The following is a 23289-nucleotide window of genomic DNA, read 5'->3' on the forward strand; positions in this document are numbered from 1 at the left end:
GACAATAAATAAACTGTAATAAGGAAATAGTCATAACGGATATATGAACAGTTAGCTAGGATTTTATTAGCGTGGATTCTTAACAAAATTTTACATACATAATTAGTTTATTTCTAACTAATTTTATTGTGTCCATTATTTCTTCATTATGCCACTTGTTGGATTCTGATCTATCAAAATCCAAATATGAAATTGAATTTGAATGAAAATGGTTATTCTTCAGTGAACGGATATGTATATCTGCGTATTTAAGTAGGATAGTTAATGAATGTTGAATCCAAATCGAAGAATGTACAGTGTATCGTATTAATGTGAAATCTAAATATTTCTCGGGTATTACCTACCTGTTAAAATATTCTCATCATTAATAGTTTGTACAAGAGAACTTGTAATTACAATCTTTATGAAAATATATACATATATATTTTCTTCAGTTGTAATCATGGATTTGATTAATTAATATAATATTAATCTCATCTGATTTACCGTTAGAACTAGAATACATAATCTCTAAAACATTAGAGATTACATAATCGCCATGTAGAACGATGATTATGCTCGAGGTATAGATTGTGATGTTGAGGCTTGTGTTGATGGTGCTGATGTTTCCTATGATGCATGCAAGTTGTGCATCATACTTTCCAAAGCCACTACTCGAGCGCGAAGCTCGTGGACTTCTTCCGTTAAACCGGGATGACTGGCGGTTGGAACGAGCTGATGAATAAGGTTTAGGATTGTAGACATTATGTAATCATTGCGAGCTATTCTCTAAATGAGGGTGAAGATGGTGTTTCGGACTGGTTCACCGGTAAGTGCTTCAGGTTCTTCGTCAAGAGGAAAATTTGGTTGATGGAAAGGATCGCCTTCTTCTTGTCTCCATTGGTTAAGTCAATTACAAACCCATCCCCAATTCATCTAGAATAGATGATGACTAATTGGTTGATCCATTCCAGTTACACTGCTTTCGGAGCTCGTGTGGAAATCCATATCGGAATAGTTGTCGGAATAGCTATCGGAATCCGAGGGACTCGAACTGGTTGAGGGACCCATCTTGTACGATCAGGGAATTAATTTTCGATATGAGATAGATTATAGGGCTTAGATTGGTATTCTTAAATACATAATTTTCATATGTATATATAATACCAAAATCTCATAAGTCACGGAGGAATCTTCGGAAGCTATCAAGCAAAGTTAACAGTAATAGATATGCTAAGATATGAATTTGTCTATACACTATCTATACAATAGAGGCAGTAAGACGTGTCTAGACTAAGAATGATAAGCAGGTAATTTCCGACAAGAAATGATAAGTAAAAACTTTTGACATGCAGACACGGTCAAAGTCCAGACTGACTAATGCATCTTAACAACTATCAGTTAGACACACTAATGCAAGACCTGGTTCGCTAAGACCACCGCTCTGATGCCACATATAGAGACCCATCCTAATCTACCTGGATAAAGTCTTCGACATCTGGTCTCATTGAGAGGTACTGACCTCTATATGATACGTCTTACAAACATTGCATTCATTTTAAAAGACAACCCATTTCAAAATAACCAAATGATATATGTTTTTCAATAATATGAATGACTAATCTGCCATGTACTTAATAACAGTCTTTTTGAACTCGACGACTTGAATGGAATGTATTTTGACATATGCCATGAACGACTCCAAGTAATATCTTTAAAATGAGCAAATGCACAGCTGAAGATTTTTTAATACCTGAGAATAAACATGCTTAAAAGTGTCAACCAAAAGGTTGGTGAGTTCATAGGTTTATCATAAACAATGATTTCAATAATTTTTAATAGACCACAAGATTTCAAAAATTTAACCGCACACATATCTCATGTACAAAAACCATACACATAACCTGTGTATAAAATCATTCATACGAAATATAAACACCTGGTAACCGACCTTAATAAAATGCATATAGAATATCCCCCAGCATACCGCATTCGCAAGTATGCTAACAACATACAAACAGGCCATCCCTTTTAAAAATGACGATTGTATACACCTTATAAACTTGCCATTCCTTTTAAAGATGGCGGTTGTATACTAAAATTCGAAGCACTAAAGCAGTTCAAATTCTCTGACTAAGGCGTATCAATTCCCATAGATCTATCTTTAGGATTCGCGTTCACTAATTTTTAAGTTACCAGACTAAAGGGGTGATATCCGGTGTAATCATTACTCAGTCGTAGAATGTTTTTAAGTACTTGTGTCTATCAGCCCAATATATATATATATATCAAAAGTAAGTAAAAAGGGAGCATATGAAACTCACGATACGATATTTTGTAGAAAAATATGCATAAGACGATACTGAACAATGCAGGGATGGCCTCGGATTCACGAACCTTTAAAAGCTTTTCCAAAAAAAAAATGCCCCAGACCGGGATCGAACCCGTGACCTTTCACTCCACAACTACTTCCCTAACCACTGCTCCGTTTCTTGTTTTCTATTTTAACTGATCGTCTAAACTTATTTAACCCATTAACGAAATAGAAAGTCCAAGTAAAAGGAATTGTTTGGCCTGATCAATAGCCCAATCTATAGTAATCCAAGTATATGATCCGAATGGTAGTAAATAATAACAATTGATGGTATTGTATGGTTTGGTTTTTGTGTGAACGGTTCCAATTAACAGGAAATAGAAATAGCTTACGATTGTGTCTGCAACAGGAAGAATTCAAACAGTAGAAGATGATGGTTTTATCGAGTCATCACGTATCATTATCGTTATAACATCGTTGCATTCATCATCTTCCATCATAACAACAATCATCATCGTTCTCATCTTACTGTTACTGTAGCATCGCTAATTTTTGAATGAAAACAGAAAAGTGTAGCAACTGTAGCTGTTTAACAAAAAGGGGTTTTGGCTTGGTTATGAATTGAAATAGAAACGTAGCGATAGTAGCAACAAACAGTATTATATTTAACATCATTGTTCATTATTGTTACTGTTCATCGTCTCCTTCAAGTGGGTTTCATGATTGTTTGAAAAGAAAATAGCAAAAGCTGAGGAGTAGCGGTTTATGATGGTGGTGGCAACTGTTGTGGTGAACTGGAGCAGCATGATAACAACTGGTTCGATTAGAACAGAAAACGATGAAGCAGTTTTTAATGGGTTTGATAATTCACGAAGAAGAAAGAAAGTGGAGAGAGAGAGAAGGTGGTTTTAGGTGAAGAAGAAGGTGGTTTCGGTAATGGTGTCGTGGTGGTGTTGGGTGACTGCAAAATGCAACAACTTGTTGATGATGATGGCAATTGTAAGTTGTAAAAAATGGTAGCAACAGAAATTTTAAATAATGGTGGTTACATGGTGGTGATGTGTGGTGGTTGATGGAGAGAGTGACGGTGAAGGATGGGAGTGGTGGTCTAGGGTGGCTAGAAGGTGATGAACGGTGCAGGCGGTTTATGGTGTGGTTGTAGAGTGGTGGTGACGGATTAATGTGAACAAAGGTTTGCACGGTGGTGGTGGTGTATGATGACGGTTTACGGTGGAAGAGGGTGGTGGTGGTGAATTGTTTGTATGAGATTTCTTGATGTTGTTCATATTTTGGGTCTTGGAGAATTGAAGATGGAGAACTGAGAATTTTTAGTGATAGTATTAGGTGAAGATGGTGGTAAATTTCATATGCTTATATCACCTTTAAATATATAATACATAATATAATAATATGATAGATTACAAGAACATGCATGTGTATATATATATATATATATATATATATATATATATATATATATATATATATATATATATATATATATATATATATATATATATATATATATATATTATAATAAACTAGTGGATTATGAATTCATTATAGTACAACAGCCTAAAACTATTCTGCCGACAGTTTTCACGGACTGTGTATCGTGCACCTTTGTTAAGCAGTGGCGAATGAAATGCCCCATTCATATCGATTATGAACGATTCATAATAGTTGATTACATCGCGAGGTATTTGACCTCTAAATGATACATTTTACAAACATTGCATTCGTTTTTAAAAGACAAACTTTCATCACATCGAAAGTTGACGGCATGCATACCATTTCATAACATATCCCACTATAAACGACTTAATAATATTCTTGATGAACACAACGACTCGAATGCAACGTATTTTGAAATATGCCATGAATGACTCCAAGTAATATTCCTAAAATGAGCAAATGCACAGCGGAAGATTTCTTTCATACCTGAGAATAAACCTGCTTTCAAGTGTCAATCAAAAGGTTGGTGAGTTCATAGGTTTATCGTAAACAATAAAATTCATCATTTTAATAGACCACAAGATTTAATATTCCCATTTCCCATAAACATCATGCATAAAATTCATTCATATGGATTGAACACCTGGTAATCGACCTTAACAAGTTGCATATAGAATATCCTCATCATTCAGGGACAACTTCGGACATGATAAATTCACCATCATTCCGGGACAACTTCGGACATGATAAATTCGCCATCTTTCAGGGACAACTTCGGACATGATAAAAAGGGTATATTCGATTTCGATAATTCAACCATAGAATGTAGTTTTCGATTACTTTTGTCTATTTCGTAAAACAGTTATAAAAGTAGCGCATGTATTCTCAGTCCCAAAAATATATATATCAAAAGCATTTAAAAATGGAGCAAATGAAACTCATGATACGATATTTTGTAGTAAAAATATGCATACGGCGATACTGAATAATGCAGGGTTGGCCTTGGATTCACGAACCTATATCATTTATATATTCATTAATACATATAGTCGTAATCGAAAAAATATATATTATTATTAGTGATGTAGTTTATATATTTAATATTTTATAGGTTTCATTATTTATATATTTTCATTTTATATATATAATTGTCAATATAGTTAAGTTATGTGTATTAAACACATTTATATATATATAATCTTTACTTATAACCTTATTAATGTCATTAAAACCTTTATTTTCATAATCAATATTATTTTAATAAATGACCTAGATATTACTTGTTAATACAAATAATATTAGTTTTTAATGATAATAAGTTAATAATTTTTGTAAAAATGATAATAATAATAAAATATTAGTAGTGATCATAATAATAATATTATTAATAATAATACTTATTACCATCTTAAGAACTTAACGGTGTTATATGTATACCTGCATATGCATAGCTATTTTGTTTACAATATGCACGATCATAGTTATATCATAATCAATATAAATCTTATATTTATCTAAATACTTATCTTTATTCAAGATCATAAGAGTTTCCATAATTTCCAAGTTTAGTTCATAAACGTATAATACTTATTAATAATCATAATCATAATTGTACGATAATAATAATAATAATAACAATATTAATACTAATGATAATATATATTAACAATAATAATTCTAATCATAATAATACTTATATTAATATTAATAATACTAATAATAACACTAATAATACTTAATGACGTTACTTAATAAAAGTGATAATAATATTAATCATAGTATTTATGTTAACATAACAATAATAATGATAATACATCCATTAGTAGTTAATAAATATAATAATAATAATAATAATAATAATAATAATAATAATAATAATAATAATAATAATAATAATAATAATAATAATAATAATAATAATAATAATAATAATAATAATATTATTCTTAGTTATAACTATAATTGTAATAATAATAATGATAAATGATAACTAATACTTATTAGTAATAATAATAATAATAATAATAATAATAATAATTATAATATTTAGTACTAATAACAATAGTTAATAATAATATTAATAATAAAAATAATAATAATAATAATAATAATAATAATAATAATAATAATAATAATAATAATAATAATAATAATAATAATAATAATAATAATAATAATAATAAAAATAATAATAGATAGAAAACTGCCTCAAAAGCTTTTTCTAAAAAAAATGTCATGAGCCGGACTCGAACCCCCGACCTTTCGCTAACCCGCCACTCACCCTAACCATACGTCTGTTTGTTCATATCTGATTAAATTCGTATCATAAATAGACTTAAACCATATCTGTTTCCTTTCTTCTTCTTCATCACCATAACCATAAACAGACAAGAACAAATTATAATCGCCTAATCCAGGTTTGAATTATGACGTGATATTGAAACAGAAAAATATATTGTTGCTGATTTGATTTAATTAGAAAAGGAAAAAAATTAAGCAGCAGCAGGGACGCGATGAACACAAAGAACTCAAATGGTGATTTTGGATTTAAGATTGTTTTGGCTTGTGATTATAACATGAATTAGATTATAAATCATTCGTGGAAACTTTTTGAATCTTCAATTTAGCTTGAAACATAACAGATAACTCGAATTTGATTGAAGAACCTTTGTTGACTTTTTAAATCGAAAACTTTGGCTTTAAAATTAGAATTCATTAAGAGAAATTGGAAACTATAATTTTGCAGAAAGATTCACGAGCTGAATATAAATGTTTCTGCATTTTTAGTTTTTGAAAAAAAAAATTCGAAATCGAGCTATTACTATTCGTGGTCAAGAACAGAGGTGTTCATTGGGTTTTATGGCATTTTCTGTTTAATTATTGAATTGTAATGAAAATTAGATATGTCTGAGTAAATGATTGAAGTATAATACTTATAATCAACTCCAATTTGTTCACATTGATGCTGGATTAAGACATGTAATAATAACAGACAGGAAGTACCAACAATCTGTAGCAGATGAATAAAAATATAAAGCAGATATGTACGTTTAACTGATTGATAATCGTATCTGTGATAAATTCGTTTGGTAATCCAGAATTGAGACAGAAACAAAAATTATATACAGGTTGATTGTGATTGCAACTGATTCTCTCTATATAACTCATTTATTTTATTTTTCGATAATAAATAATTATAATCATAAATTTATTATTAATAATAATTCTATTAATATTAATAATAATGATTAATAAAAATAATAATAGTAATAGTAATCATTATTAATAATAATAACATTAATAATTATTTTGTTAACAATAATAACAAGTAATAATAATGACATTAATAACTATAAACATCAATAACATAATAATAATACTAATTATAATAAAACTAATTATAATAATACTAATATTATTAATGATAATAATAATATTAGTAATAATAATACTACAACAATTTATGTATACCAAATTCGCATCTATAGATTATATATTTAAAGTAATAATATTAATAACATTATTATTTATATTAATATTGAAAGTAATAATGATATTATTATAACAACTATTTTATAATTAAATTAAGCATTACCTATTATTGATTATGTAGTATAACTATATAATATACATTATATAACAACATATTTGAATATTTAATATTTATATAATTAATATATATTACAATATACATATATTATTAATTGTATACAGAAATCATATATATTTTTATATAGTTTCATTTTAATATCATCTTGATTACTTTGTATTTTATTTTTCATATTTAATTCTAATGATTCAATAACATTTTTATTATTTCCAATATTTACATTTCTTTTTATATATAATTATTTATTTACAACAAGTGTTTGTGAATCGTCGGAAAGAGTCCAAGGTTAAATGTTTTCCCTGTAAACAGTTCAAAAATTTTGAGATTCAATTAATTAGACTTTGATTATCGTGTCGAAATCATATAAAGATTAAGTTTAAATTTGGTCGGAAATTTCCGGGTCGTCACAGTACTTACCCGTTAAAGAAATTTTGTCCCTAAATTTGATTGTGGTCGTCACGGCTAACAATAAGAATGTTTTTGAAAGGACCCGTTCATATACATTATAAACGATTCACAATAGTTGATTACATCGCAAGGTATTTGACCTCTATATGATACATTTTACAAACATTGCATTCGTTTTTAAAAGACAAACTTTCTTTACAACGAAAGTTGACGGCATGCACACCATTTCATAATACATCCAACTATAATTGGCTTAATAATAATCTTGATGAACTCAATGACTCGAATGCAACGTCTTTCAAAATATGCCATGAATGACTCCAAGTAATATCCTTAAAATGAGCTAATGCACAGCGGAAGATTTCTTTAATACCTGAGAATAAACATGCTTTAAAATGTCAACCAAAAGGTTGGTGAGTTCATAGGTTTATCATAACAATCATTTCAATTTATTAATAGACCACAAGATTTCCGTTTATAAATATATGTACACTCGCAAGTGTATAAAAGTATTCTATAAGTTGTAGGCACCCGGTAACAAGCCTTAACGTTCATGTTTTACCCTCTGAAGTACACCAGATCAGGTGTGTTTAAAATAACCTCGAAGTACTAAAGCATCCCATAGTCAGGATGGGGTTTGTCAGGCCCAATAGATCTATCTTTAGGATTCGTGCCTACCGTACATAGACAAGTAGTTTAATGTTACCAAGCTAAGGGTATATTTCTGGTTTAAACCCACGTAGAATTAGTTTTAGTACTTGTGCCTATTTCGTAAAGCATTTATAAAACAGCGCATGTATTCTCAGCCCAAAAATATATATTGCAAAAGCAATTAAAAAGGGAGCAAATGAAACTCACAATACTGTATTTCGTAGTAAAAATACATATAACATCATTTAACAAGTGCAAGGTTGGACTCGGATTCACGAACGTATCAATATTGAGATTCAATATTGCAGGAAAGTAAGTAGACGCAACGGAGATGATAAACACTAGATTGACCTCACGAGCATACCCATGAACCATACCCATCACCTCCATAGCTATAACCCATAATTTCCTTAGCTTCGAATCATTCAAAAAACTATTTTGAAATCACTCGGACAGCACTCCGTCGTAATATTTTATGTATACTAATAATATCTTGAAATAATACAAAGAAAATATATATATGTAATTTGATTGAGAGAGTTTAGAGAAATATATTTTCAAGTTTCTATGAAATAATAAAACCTATTGAATTCTATTTATAACAGATTTTTGAATTATTAAAGTGAATTATTAAAGTATGAATTATTAAAATGAATTATTAAAGTATGAATTATTAAAGTGAATTATTAAAGTGAATTATTAAAGTATGAATTATTAAAGTGAATTATTAAAGTGAATTATTAAAGTTAAAGTAAAATAAAAGTAAAGTAAAGGTAAAGTTAAAGTATAGTAAAAGTATAAAACTATATACGTATAATACGCGTATAAGTATATATAATATTAATTTAAATCGTTATATATATTTAATAAAATAAAATATAAATATCGTTATCTTTATCATACTGGTTAAGTAATGAGTTGTCAAAAGTGGTTCTAGATATTTATAAAAGATATATACGTTTTAATAATAAAATTCTTTTTAAACTGAAAACGTTTTTTGTACTTTTGAAACTAAATTAATAGAATATTATGGAAACCAATTCTCCACTAACTTTTGTCTAACTTTCGTAAATGACACTTTTTGTTTTTATTTATAAATAGCTTTACAAATTATTCTGAATATCGTTAAGAGGAATAGATTTTCTCAAATCATAGTGGACCTCTCAACAGAGACTTGTAATCATAATTCAATGTTTCTGATAATTCAATCATTTAATATATTTTTTTAATTTCATCAAAAATCATATTGAAACAAATACGTTCGTGTAAGGTATTATACGTTTAATACTTTTTTAATATTCTCAAGTTATAATATATATATACATATACATATCTATTTATATATAACGGTTCGTGAATCGTCGGAATTTGGTCGAGGTTATAATGAATGTATGAACACAGTTTAAAATCTTAAGATTTAACTTAACAAACTTTGCTTATCGTGTCAGAATAATATAAAGATTAAAGTTTAAATTTGGTCGAAAATTTTCGGGTCGTCATAGTACCTACCCGTTAAAGAAATTTCGTCCCCGAAATTTGATAGAGGTCGTCATGACTAACAATGAGAATGTTATTATAACGATTATAGAGTTTTATCATGTTCAAGAAGAATGGATAAAATAATTCGATTAATCGAAACGTGTGAGTGAAGTTATCGTAAATGAATGAAATAAGATAATAGTGATTCGTCGTATCTTTTGACGTCATCACGATTGATCTCCGAAAAGAAAATCTTTGTAATCTATATTAGATTTGATTATTCGGCGATTAAGGAAATTATGATCCTCTTCGAATTAATGCGATAATCCATTTTGATTTCTCTGTCGGATATTTCACTATAAATCCACCTCATTTGTTTTCTTACAACTCACACCTTCTCAACTCATATTTTAAAGTATTTGTAAATATGCTTCATCCAGTGCTGATTCTTGATATACTCCTCACTTTCATATCGGTCGCTCTTCTTTTTCATCTGCCTCCGAAAGAATCTATTTACTTCTACTATACTCTTGGTTTTATAGTGTTTTTAGTTCTCCCGTGTCTTTATATTGCTATATGCATTGATATATACGGTTTGTGATTTCTGGGTTGTTGTTGGGTTTTATATCTTCCCTTATATTTCAAAGTCCTTGCTTCTTCTATAATCATTGTCATCCCCAATTAATGCTCTCTTTTATTTGCTGCGATTTATACCCCAATTTCTATTTCGGAGTTTTGTCCATTCGTTTCTTCTTCTTGCGATTAAGCACCGCTTTTAATGGTCCAGAATTCGCATATATGAATTTCGGAATGAACATTGTTAATGTTCTAAGAAGGAAATTGTAATGGCACGATCTTGACTTGTCAAATTACTAGAATACCTCGAAAAAGGCCGAATCATCAAAAAATATTTTCTTGATATTTTAGAGGTTAAAGAGAATACAAGAGTCGTGTAACATAGCACATGATGATGTTATGATCTGTGAATCATCACGTTCCATTTCGAAACTCAGCATGACTTACTGTAATATAATCACGTTGATCAAGTGTCATTATATTATACTAGTTCATGCTTCAGTTCACAACACTACTTCAAAAATATTCCTATTTTAAATTCGAAAGTTTCAGAATTTAGAAACTAAAATAGTTTCTTTTATGATGTAATACAGACAGCACGAAGAGGTAAATGATTTCAGATAAGAATAATTATGGAAATATCTTTAGAAATATGGAGGATATTTATAATGGAAGATACGATGATATCTTAAAATTTCTAATATCAGAGGATGATGAAGAATATTGTCCGTAAGGGTTTAGAGTCAGGAGCAAGGTATTTGATAATGACTTCAGCAGACACAGAATCATTTGGATTCTTTGAAGGTAGATTTCGTCCTTGTGATTTATCCACAGCCTTCTTCATGGTTTGCTCAATCCGTATTTTTCAGTACCAAATATTCTCTTTTTCTGAGCTTTGCCAACACACTACTCTTTATCATCAAACTTTTTACTGTTAAGGTCGTTTATAGTTTTTGCTGCTTCATCAGTATTTCTAGAACTAGTTCGCAGTTTAGGGTGTTTTTCAAAAACTTCACATTCAAAGTATATAAGTCCAGAAGATAGACACATATAATTGTTGGCGTAGACATGCTGCAAGATTTCAAAATACTGATTGCTAATTTTTGATGATTCGTATGGCAATTCTCGTTACAAGATGCAGAAGAGTAAATGATGGGGTTTTGATAAATATAAAGATTTTTTGGAAAGTCAAAGATCAATGAAGTTATTAATAAGTTTACTGCTAATGTGGCGAGATATGAAAGGTTCCCCGGTAATATTGATGAAGAGGTAATCATTATAATAAGGCTTATTCGATTGAATAATTGAAGTTAGTTTGCTGGAGCTGTGACAAAACCGTCTATTTTTAGAAGGGATTGAAAAGTTATTTTAGCTAGTAAATGCCAAAAGGTCTGACATGGATACATGTTAAATTATGACTTTGGTTTCAAGAGTTTTTCAGGTACGTAACTATGGATAACATGTGGTTGGATCATCATCTCGATTGTTCATTATTTGAAGTGTCTTCAGGTATTTCGAAGGGCTTGAACACATATTATAATCGTTAATATACATACGATGTTCTAACACAGTTTTGAAGTTAAAGTATAGCTTTGAAAGATGTAAGAATCTAAGAGTGATGATACCGGTTATAACTTGAATTGAATTCGGCGATTTCAAAATCAGAATATGTAATTAGATTTTTGAATGAGTATGGTTGTTTTGATTTCTATAAAAGAATGTATATTGTTGTGAAAGTAGGGAGTATAATGGATGATTTGCTGAATCAGATTCGAAGAATGTAACATATTAATTTTGAATTTATATATCTCTCGGGTATTACCTACCCGTTAAAAAAATTTGTCACAATTAATATTTTGTACAAAAGAATTTTATTATAGTCTTTATGGAAATATATGTGTATATTTCTTCAGATGTAATATTGATTTAATGAGTTAATATTAAATTAAACTCACTTAATTTATGGTTAAGGCTAGGATAGATAATTTCTAAACTTTAGAAATTACATAATCGTCATAGAATGTTTTCCCAATGAAGTTATGAATCAATACTTCATCGTTGTGGTATTCCTTAGTATCTACAGGGCGTATGACGTCAATGTTCATGGGACAGATTGTGAAGTTGAGGTTTGCGATGCGGTTGTTGTTGGTGGTGGTAATGGTACTGTTGATGTTGTTGCTGGTGGTACTGGTTATGTTGTTGGTGCTGCTGCTGGTGTTTGTAACCTTTGCACCATATTCTCCAAAGCCACTACCCGAGCGCGAAGCTCGTTGACTTCTTCTATTACACCGGGGTGATTGTCGGTTCGGACGAGCGGATAAATAAGATCTAGAATTTGGTGTAGTATATAATCATGACGAGATACTCTGGAAATGAGAGAGAAAATGGTGTTTCGAATAGGTTCGCCGGTAAGTGCTTCAGGTTCTTCGCCAAGAGGGCAATGTGGTGGATGGAAGGGGTCACCTTCTTCTTGTCTCCAATGATTAAGGAGGCTATGAACCCATCCCCAATTCATCCAGAATAGATGACGACTAATTGGTTGATCCATTCCGGTCACACTGCTTTCGAAACTTGAGTGGGATTCCATTTCGGAATCCAAGGGACTTGAACTAATGACGAATTCCATTTCGTACGATTGAATAAAGAATTTTCCGATATGAAATGATTTTCCGGCTATCAGGTGGTATTCTAATTATATAGAGCAAAAGGTTTCGTAGATTACGGAGGAATTTACGGAATATGTCAGGCAAAGTTTACAGTAACAGATACGCTAAGATATGAATTAGCAGATACGCTAAGATATGAATTTTGTCTATACACTATTCATGCAATCAATGCAATAAGATGTGTCTAGACTAAGAATGATAAGCAGATAATTTCCGACAAAAATGATGAGCAAAACTTTTGACATGCAGACACGGTCGAAGTCCAGACTCACTAATGCATCCTAACGACTATCAGTTTGACACACTAATGCAGACCTGGTTCGCTAAGACCACCGCTCTGATACCAACTGAAAGGACCCGTTCATATACATTATAAACGATTCACAATAGTTGATTACATCGCAAGGTATTTGACCTCTATATGATACATTTTACAAACATTGCATTCATTTTTAAAAGACAAACTTTCTTTACAACGAAAGTTGACGGCATGCACACCATTTCATAATACATCCAACTATAATTGGCTTAATAATAATCTTGATGAACTCAATGACTCGAATGCAACGTCTTTCAAAATATGCCATGAATGACTCCAAGTAATATCCTTAAAATGAGCTAATGCACAGCGGAAGATTTCTTTAATACATGAGAATAAACATGCTTTAAAGTGTCAACCAAAAGGTTGGTGCGTTCATAGGTTTATCATAACAATCATTTCAATATATTAATAGACCACAAGATTTCCGTTTATAAATATATGTACACTCGCAAGTGTATAAAAGTATTCTATAAGTTGTAGGCACCCAGTAACAAGCCTTAACGTTCATGTTTTACCCTCTGAAGTACACCAGATCAGGTGTGTTTAAAATAACCTCGAAGTACTAAAGCATCCCATAGTCAGGATGGGATTTGTCAGGCCCAATAGATCTATCTTTAGGATTCACGCCTACCGTACATAGACAAGTAGTTTAATGTTACCAAGCTAAGGGTATATTTCTGGTTTAAACCCACGTAGAATTAGTTTTAGTACTTGTGTCTATTTCGTAAAGCATTTATAAAACAGCGCATGTATTCTCAGCCCAAAAATATATATATTGCAAAAGCAATTAAAAAGGGAGCAAATGAAACTCACAATACTGTATTTCGTAGTAAAAATACATATAACGTCATTTAACAAGTGCAAGGTTGGACTCGGATTCACGAACGTATCAATATTGAGATTCAATATTGCAGGAAAGTACGTAGACACAACGGAGATGATAAACACTAGATTGACCTCACGAGCATACCCATGAACCATACCCATCACCTCCATAGCTATAACCCATAATTTCCTTAGCTTCGAATCATTCAAAAAACTATTTTGAAATCACTCGGACAGCACTCCGTCGTAATATTTTATGTATACTAATAATATCTTGAAATAATACAAAGAAAATATATATATGTAATTCGATTGAGAGAGTTTAGAGAAATATATTTTCAAGTTTCTATGAAATAATGAAACCTATTGAATTCTATTTATAACAGATTTTTGAATTATTAAAGTGAATTATTAAAGTATGAATTATTAAAATGAATTATTAAAGTATGAATTATTAAAGTGAATTATTAAAGTGAATTATTAAAGTATGAATTATTAAAGTGAATTATTAAAGTATGAATTATTAAAGTGAATTATTAAAGTGAATTATTAAAGTTAAAGTAAAATAAAAGTAAAGTAAAGGTAAAGTTTAAGTATAGTAAAAGTATAAAACTATATATGTATAATACGCGTATAAGTATATATAATATTAATTTAAATCGTTATATATATTTAATAAAATAAAATATAAATATCCTTATCTTTATCATACTGGTTAAGTAATGAGTTGTCAAAAGAGGTTCTAGATATTTATAAAAGATATATACGTTTTAATAATAAAGTTCTTTTTAAACTGAAAACGTTTTTTTGTACTTTTGAAACTAAATTAATAGAATATTATGGAAACCAATTCTCCACTAACTTTTATCTAACTTTCGTAAATGACACTTTTTGTTTTTATTTATAAATAGCTTTACAAATTATTCTGAATATCGTTAAGAGGAATAGATTTTCTCAAATCATAGTGGACCTCTCAACAGAGACTTGTAATCATAATTCAATGTTTCTGATAATTCAATCATTTAATATATTTTTTTAATTTCATCGAAAATCATATTGAAACAAATACGTTCGTGTAAGGTATTATACATTTAATACTTTATTAATATTCTCAAGTTATAATATATATATATACATATACATATCTATTTATATATAATGGTTCGTGAATCGTCGGAATTTGGTCGAGGTTACAATGAATGTATGAACACAGTTTAAAATTCTTGAGATTTAACTTAACAAACTTTGCTTATCGTGTCGGAATAATATAAAGATTAAAGTTTAAATTTGGACGGAAATTTCCGGGTCGTCACAGTTTTCCTGACGAATATGAGTTGATGAATAGAGTTTTATTACTGTTGAGTAATATGGATAAGATAATTCAATTACGCGAGGAGTACGAGTGAAGCTATCATAAAAGAGTGAAATGAAGAAATGCAGGTTCGACTTATCCGGTGACGTAGTCACAGTTGGTTTCCGGATTTCAAGAGTTTAGAGGAAATCTTTGTAATAATATTTGGTTCTTCGGTAACTAAAGATATTAGGATATTCTTTGGTTAAATACAATAATCTATTTCGATTACTCTATCAGATATTTCACTATAAATCCATTCCCTTCGTTTCCTTATTTCCATAGCTCACACATTCTATTCTTTCTCCTTTAATTCAAACTTTTGTTTTCTTTTCTCGATTTTAAGTCAAACGAATAATGATCCAAAATTTGTAGGTATGGAGTTTCGAATGAACATGACTAATGTTCTAAGGGAGAAATTGTAATAGCATGATCTTGATTGGTTAAATTATCAGAATTCAAGAGAAAAGATAGAACTATCAAGAAAATATGTTCTTGATATGTTTAGAGATTAGGTAGAATGTAAGAGTCGTGTAACATCGCACATGATGACGTTATGGTCTGTGAATCATCATGTTTCATTAGAAACTCGGCATGACTTACTGTAATATAATCACGTTAATCAAGTGTCATTATATTATACTAACTCATGCTTCAATTCCCAACACTAATTCAAAAACATTCAAATTTTAAATTCGAATTTTTTAGAATTTAGAAACTAAAACAGTTTCTTTCTGATGTAACACTGATATTGCGAAGTGATAAATGATTTCAGATAAAAATAGTTATGAAAATATCTTCAGAAAGATCGAGGATATTTATAATGAAAGATACGATGATATCTTAGAATTTCTAATATCAAGGATGATGAGCAGATTTGTCCGTAAAGGTTTAGAGTCATGAGCAAAGTATTCGATAATGACTTCAGCAGATACTGAATCATTTGGGTTCTTTGAAGGCAGGTTTAGTCTTTGTGATTTGCCCACAGCCTCCTTCATAGTTTCACAAAATCTGCTTTTTGGTACTAAATTTTCAATTGAGCGTTTCCAACACTTCATTCTTTATCATCATACTTTTGACTATTAAGGATGTTTACAGTTTTTGTCGCTTCATTCAACTTTTCAAAATTCAGAGTATTGATTCGCAGACTGGGTGCTTTTCAGAATTTCAGAATGGAAGGTCATAATTCTAAGAGATAAAGGTTATATGTATACATTTAACTGTTGATGTAGAAACGTTGCGAGATTTCAAAATACTGATTGCTGATTCTCGGTAATTGCTATGGCTATTCTTGTTACAAGATACGGATGAGTATATGATAGGTTTTTTAATGAACAATTATAATGGTTTTTTGGAAAGACTTAAGCCAGTGAGTAATGAAGTTGTTGGTAAGTTTACTGCTAATGTGGTGGGCTATAAACGGTTCTCCGGTATCGATGATGAAGGGCAACTTATATATCAAGGTTGTAATAAGATTGCTTCGAACGAAAAGTCAAAGTTGACTTGCTGGAGCTGTGACAAAACTGGCTATGTCGAACAGGAGTTGGTAATAATAACGCTAAAGGAATTAGCACAGCTATGTGCTAAACGTTTACTCAGTTTTCGAGAGTTTTTTTTCAGGTGCATCATTATTGCTTAAATCTTTCTTCTCGTAGATGAGGTGCGGTTGGTTCATCCTCTCGATTGAGGTGTTTTCAAGAATCATGAAAGGTTTGAACGTAGATTGTAATCGTCAAGATACAAATGAGGTTTAAGATGAAATCAAGTGGTAAACTTGAAGAATTGTTTAGTTTCATATGTTATAATCAATATTTTAATTTATTTTAATTGTCCAATGTTGGCAGTCCACAGTTAGCAGTCCACAATTAGTAATTCAATAATTCATATATAGTTTAATATATAATATTCGAATTAATTAATACATGTCGTGACCCATTATATACATGTCTCAGACTCGATCACACTCAAGGTATATATATTATTTTAGAATCAACCTCAACCCTGTATAGAGAACTCGATCATTACTTCATATAGAGTGTCTATGGTTATTCCAAATAATATATATAGATGACGTCGATATGATATGTCAAAACATTGTATACGTGCCCCGATATTTAAAGTGCATAAAAATAAATAATAGAAATTAAATGACGATAATTAAAATTGCGATAAATAAATTGCGATAAATAAATGTAAATAGGAATTAACAGTTATCTAGGAACAGTTAGCTAAGATTTTGTTAGCGTGGATTCTTAACAGAATTTCTCATAGTTAATTCGTTTGTTTCTAACCAATTTTATTTTGTCCAATGTTTTCTTCATTATGCCACTTGTTGGGTTCTGATAGGTCAAAATCCAAATATGAAATTGAATGAAATTGGGTATTCTGTGTTGAACGGATTCGTATATCTGTGGATGTAAGTAAGATATTAAATGACTGTTGAATCAGATTCGAAGAATGTACAGTGTAACTTATTAATGTGAAATCTAAATATTCCTCGGGTATTACCTACCCGTTAAAATATATTTACCATTAACAGTTTGTACAAAAGAATTTTTGATTAAATTCTTTATGAAAATATACTTACGTATATATTTTCTTCAGATGTAATCATGAATTTAATGAGTTAATATGATATTAAACTCATTTGATTTACCGTTAGAACGAGAATATATAATCTCTAAAACATTAGAGATTACATAATCGCCATGTCGAACGAAGATAAATGATGTAGAACATCATGTAGAACGATGATTATACTCGAGGTACAGAATGAGATGTTGAAACTTGGGTTGTTGATGGTACTGTTGGTGCTGGTGATGTTGCTGAAGCTGGTAAGTTTTGCACTATATTCTCCAAATTGATTACTCGAGCGCGAAGTTCGTTGACTTCTTCTATTATTCTGGGATGATTGGCGGTTGGAACAAGCGGATGAATAAGGTTTAGATTTGTGGATAGAATATAATCGTGACGAGAAACTCTGGAAATGAGAGAGAAAATGGTGTCTGGGACAGGTTCACCGGTGAGTGCTTCAGGTTCTTCGCCAAGAGGGCAATGTGGTGGATGGGAAGGATCACCTTCTTCTTGTCTCCAAATATTAAGGAGGCTACGAACCCATCCCCAATTCATCCAGAATAGATGATGGCTGATTGGTTGGTCTATTCCAGTCACACTACTTTCGGAGCTTGAGCGGAACTCCCTATCGGAATCCGAGGAACTTGAACTAGTGACGAGTTCCATTTCATTCGATTGAATGAAGGATTTTTTGATAAGAAATGATTTTCGAATATTAGATGATATTCTAATTATATAGAATATCTATATATATAGTACTAAAGATTTCGTAGACTACAGAGTAATTTACGGCATATGTCAGGCAGTCTACAGTAACAGATACGCTAAGATATGGATTAGCAGATACGCTAAGATATGAATTTTGTCTATACACTATTCATGCAATCAATGCAATAAGATGTGTCTAGACTAAGAATGATAAGCAGGTAATTTTCGACACGAAATGATAAGCAAAACTTTTGACATGCAGACACGGTCGAAGTCCAGACTCACTAATGTATCTAAACAACTATCAATTAGACACACTAATGCCAGACCTGGTTCGCTAAGACCACCGCTCTGATACCAACTGAAATGCCCCGTTCATATTGTGATGACCCGGATTTTTCCGACTACTTGTTTATACTATTTACATGATTTAATAATTTCGACTTGATAAGCAATGAATTTTAATAAGTCTTGAACCTCCGGAAAGAATTTTACATAAGCAGTTGACCACCCTTTTATTCTTACGATTCACGAACGTTATAACTTGTATTAATTATATATGTGTATATATATAGATTTAACTTGAAAATATGATAATTAAATATCTCATTAGGTATATTAACAAAGTATTATATATATATTTTCATACTACTAATTTAAAGAGTTTTTGAACAATATATATGTTACTATTTAAATGACGTAATTAACTTATGTTAAAATGTATTTACATATAAAGTATTACAAGTGTAAATACATCCTTACAAGTATTAAATACACTTTATAATATACCAATACATATAAAGGATAGCTATACTCGTATTTTTGTTCAATTTCCTCAAGAATTCTACTCGCATTCATACGGTATTTTTACCCGTATTATACACAGCTTTTTGAAGTATTTACTATTGGTATATACCAATAGAAATCTGCAATTATTTGTGTTATATGTCATCCATGACCTAATCAATTTAATATGTCATCCATGACTTAATACATTTTAACTTATCTTAGATATTTTCACTAAAAACTAAATTTTCAAGCCTATAAATAAGCACCATTTCTAACTCATTTTTACACATTCATTTTCTAAATTTTACTTCCAATTTTCACACACACTTGCAAGAACTCTCTCAAGTTTTGTTCTACTACTTCTTTCCAGCAACTTTACATTCTAAACTTGAGGTAAAAACTCTACTTCAACTCTTGTTCAATTCATATGTTTATAACTATCTATATAAGAGTTTATAAACTAGAACATAGTTTAGTTAATTCTAAACTTGTTCGCAAACAAAGTTAATCCTTATAACTTGACTTTTAAAAACAACTTAACACATGTTTTATATCTATATGATATACTAACTTAATGAGTTAAAATTTGGAAACACGAAGAACACCGTAAAACCGGACATACGCCGTCGTAGTAAAACCGGGGGCTGTTTTGGGTTGGATAATTAAAACTATCATAATATTTGATTTAAAAGTTGTTCTTCTGGGAAAATGATATTTCATATGAACATGACACTATATCCAAAAATCATGGTTAAACTCAAAATTGAAGTATGTTTTTCATAATGGTCATCAAGATGTCGTTCTTTCAACGGAAATGACTACCTCTTTCAAATATAGATTATAACTTGTAAATACAACTATAAACCACCACTTTTTCATTTTAGTTTCACAAATTACAGTTCGTTATGAAACCATAGCAATTTGATTCACTCAAAAAGGATTTATAACGAAGAAATTATGGGCTAAACAATATTGGTTAGAAATGGATAATTTGATTACGGGATTAATTCATTAAAATCTATACTAACCATATCATAGCTAACTTGTCTTGTGTTATACATGTATTCTAACATGTCATGGTTACACAATACATCGGATAAATCAAAAACACCACATACACAATACGTGTAACTACAATAGCGGTATTGTGGGTCATGATTGAGTCTTATATAACACGTGTATACTAGACTACTAACTATGGACTACTAACTATGGACTACTAATTGTGGACTACTAACGTTGGACTGCTAACTTGACAACTTAAACAATCACACGTGATTGAAAATATAAATTTAAACAATCACACGTGATTGAAAAAATGAACTTAAACAATCACATGTGATTGAAGATATGATATGAATAATAGTTGTATTACATTTTGATATACATATATATTTGTTACAGGTTCATGAATCCAAGGACGACGGCCATATTTTAATAAGTTGAAAACTTTTTATTAATATACTTTTACTACCGTGAGTATATAGTCACATTTTTAAACTCTACAAATATTTTAGGATGAGAATACATGCATTTTATGTTTTACGCCATGGACACAAGTACTTAAAATATATTCTATGTTGAGTTGTACCACATTTCATATCTTCCCTAATAGCTTGGTAACTAATATTTACATGTTGTAAGAACATGTAAGCGCGAATCCTATTGATAGATGTATCGGGTTTGACAACCCCAACCGGGCTAGTCGCTCTAGTATCGTAAACGGTTGCATAGTACTTCATTTTTACTACGCTTGGTACAGTGTAGGGAGATTTCATAATAAAGGGAATATGCTACATTTATGGTTAAGTATGGTTACCGAAGCGCTCAACAACTTATAGAATATCTTTATTGAAATCTTTATAACTATGAAATCTTGTTGTCTATATTTATATCGATGCTAGATTTAAACCTATATATCTCACCAACCATTGTGTTGACTGTTTAAGCATGTTTATTCTTAGGTCCTTAAGAAAGTCTTTCCCTGTTGCATTATCTGAGTAAGCTGTGCATGGAGTCTCATGCTTTTGTTTAAATGAATGTTGCATTCAATAAAACCTTTGTCATGTATTATATTCGACTGTTATGTCACTTGTGTAGTATTTGGAAACTGATGTATTATGGGGATTATTTCTTAAATAATCGCCCACTTTTTAAAACATGCATTATGTATAATAATAATGTGCTTTTTATGAAACGAATGCAATATTTTCTAAAACGTATCATATAGAGGTCAAATACCTCGCTATGGGACCAATGAATAACGTACTACATTTATAGTAATATGGACGGGTTGTTTAAGTTGGCATCAGAGCAGAAGTCTTAGCAAACCAGAAATTGTGTTAGTGTGTCTGACCGATATTTGTTAGGATGCATTAGTGAGTCTGGACTTTGACCGAACTTGTTTTTGAAAACCATTACTTATCATTTTTGGTCGGAAATTAAATATTATAACATGTAAATATTATGTAGTATATTACTAACGTGGTAGTTAATGTGTGATAAATGTCTACTTCTAGCACCAATCTCATTATCACATTCAGCGACTCCGAAGTTGAATCTCCAGCAAAAGTACCAATCATCGACTTATCTGATAACGACGATGACCCGAAGGAAGGTGTATCAATCATCTATATAACTGATGACGATGATGACCTGGAGTCGGATGCATTTTTAGAAGACACGCAATTCCCAGAGGAACCTGAGGAGAACGAAGTAAAAGAAATTACCGAGGCAGAATTAATAAGGGAAAGAAACCTATAATCGTCAACCCAGAAATTCCAACAGCAGAAACTAATAAAACAATTATTGTACCAAGTGCTCCCGATGCTACCACACCTAGTCAACCTTGTCTTACCAATACTACAGAAATGTTATAACAACCCTCACATTTCTGTTCTGAAATGACCAAAATGCCCTTGGAGTTTTTCATCTGTTCAGTCGATTTAGGGTTGTTATCGGTTACGACCTATGAACTAAAAATTTATGCTCTCATTAAATGATAGTATTTATTATTAAAACCCTAATCTTGTAAACCCTAAACCTAACCCTATACATTAAATGCTAAACCCTAATACCATTTAATATTTAATATTAAGCCCTAACCCTAATATTAATAATATTATTATTAATAAAAAAAATTAATATAAAATACATAAAATAATAAGTGCAGGGTTTTAAAAAAAATATAAATAACAAATATTAGTAAAAGAAATCGGCTAGTTGTAAAAAAAAAAGGAAATAATTAACTTGATCACTAAGTATTTACAAGTCCTAGTTTAATTCTAATTAGTGTCTTGATCACCAAGGAAATCCCTAGAATCCTAGTTTAATTAGGAAACCAAACTCACCTATAAATACCATCATATGTACCAAGTTATTCACCACAAATAAACCCTAAAAATTTGCTTAATCCAGTCGACATCCTCTAGCTTGTTCCCTCCCTCATGTTTCAACTGAAAACACCCTCAAAACTCCACTTACAGTCGACAAAAACCAATCACCAACACAGCCCTTTTTCCCTCCACTTACATCGACTAAAACCCTCACAAAAACCTGCTGCATTCGACTACCATAGCAGCC

The sequence above is a fragment of the Rutidosis leptorrhynchoides genome, chromosome 1, assembly GCF_046630445.1.
Source record: "Rutidosis leptorrhynchoides isolate AG116_Rl617_1_P2 chromosome 1, CSIRO_AGI_Rlap_v1, whole genome shotgun sequence".
NCBI lineage: Eukaryota > Viridiplantae > Streptophyta > Magnoliopsida > Asterales > Asteraceae > Rutidosis > Rutidosis leptorrhynchoides.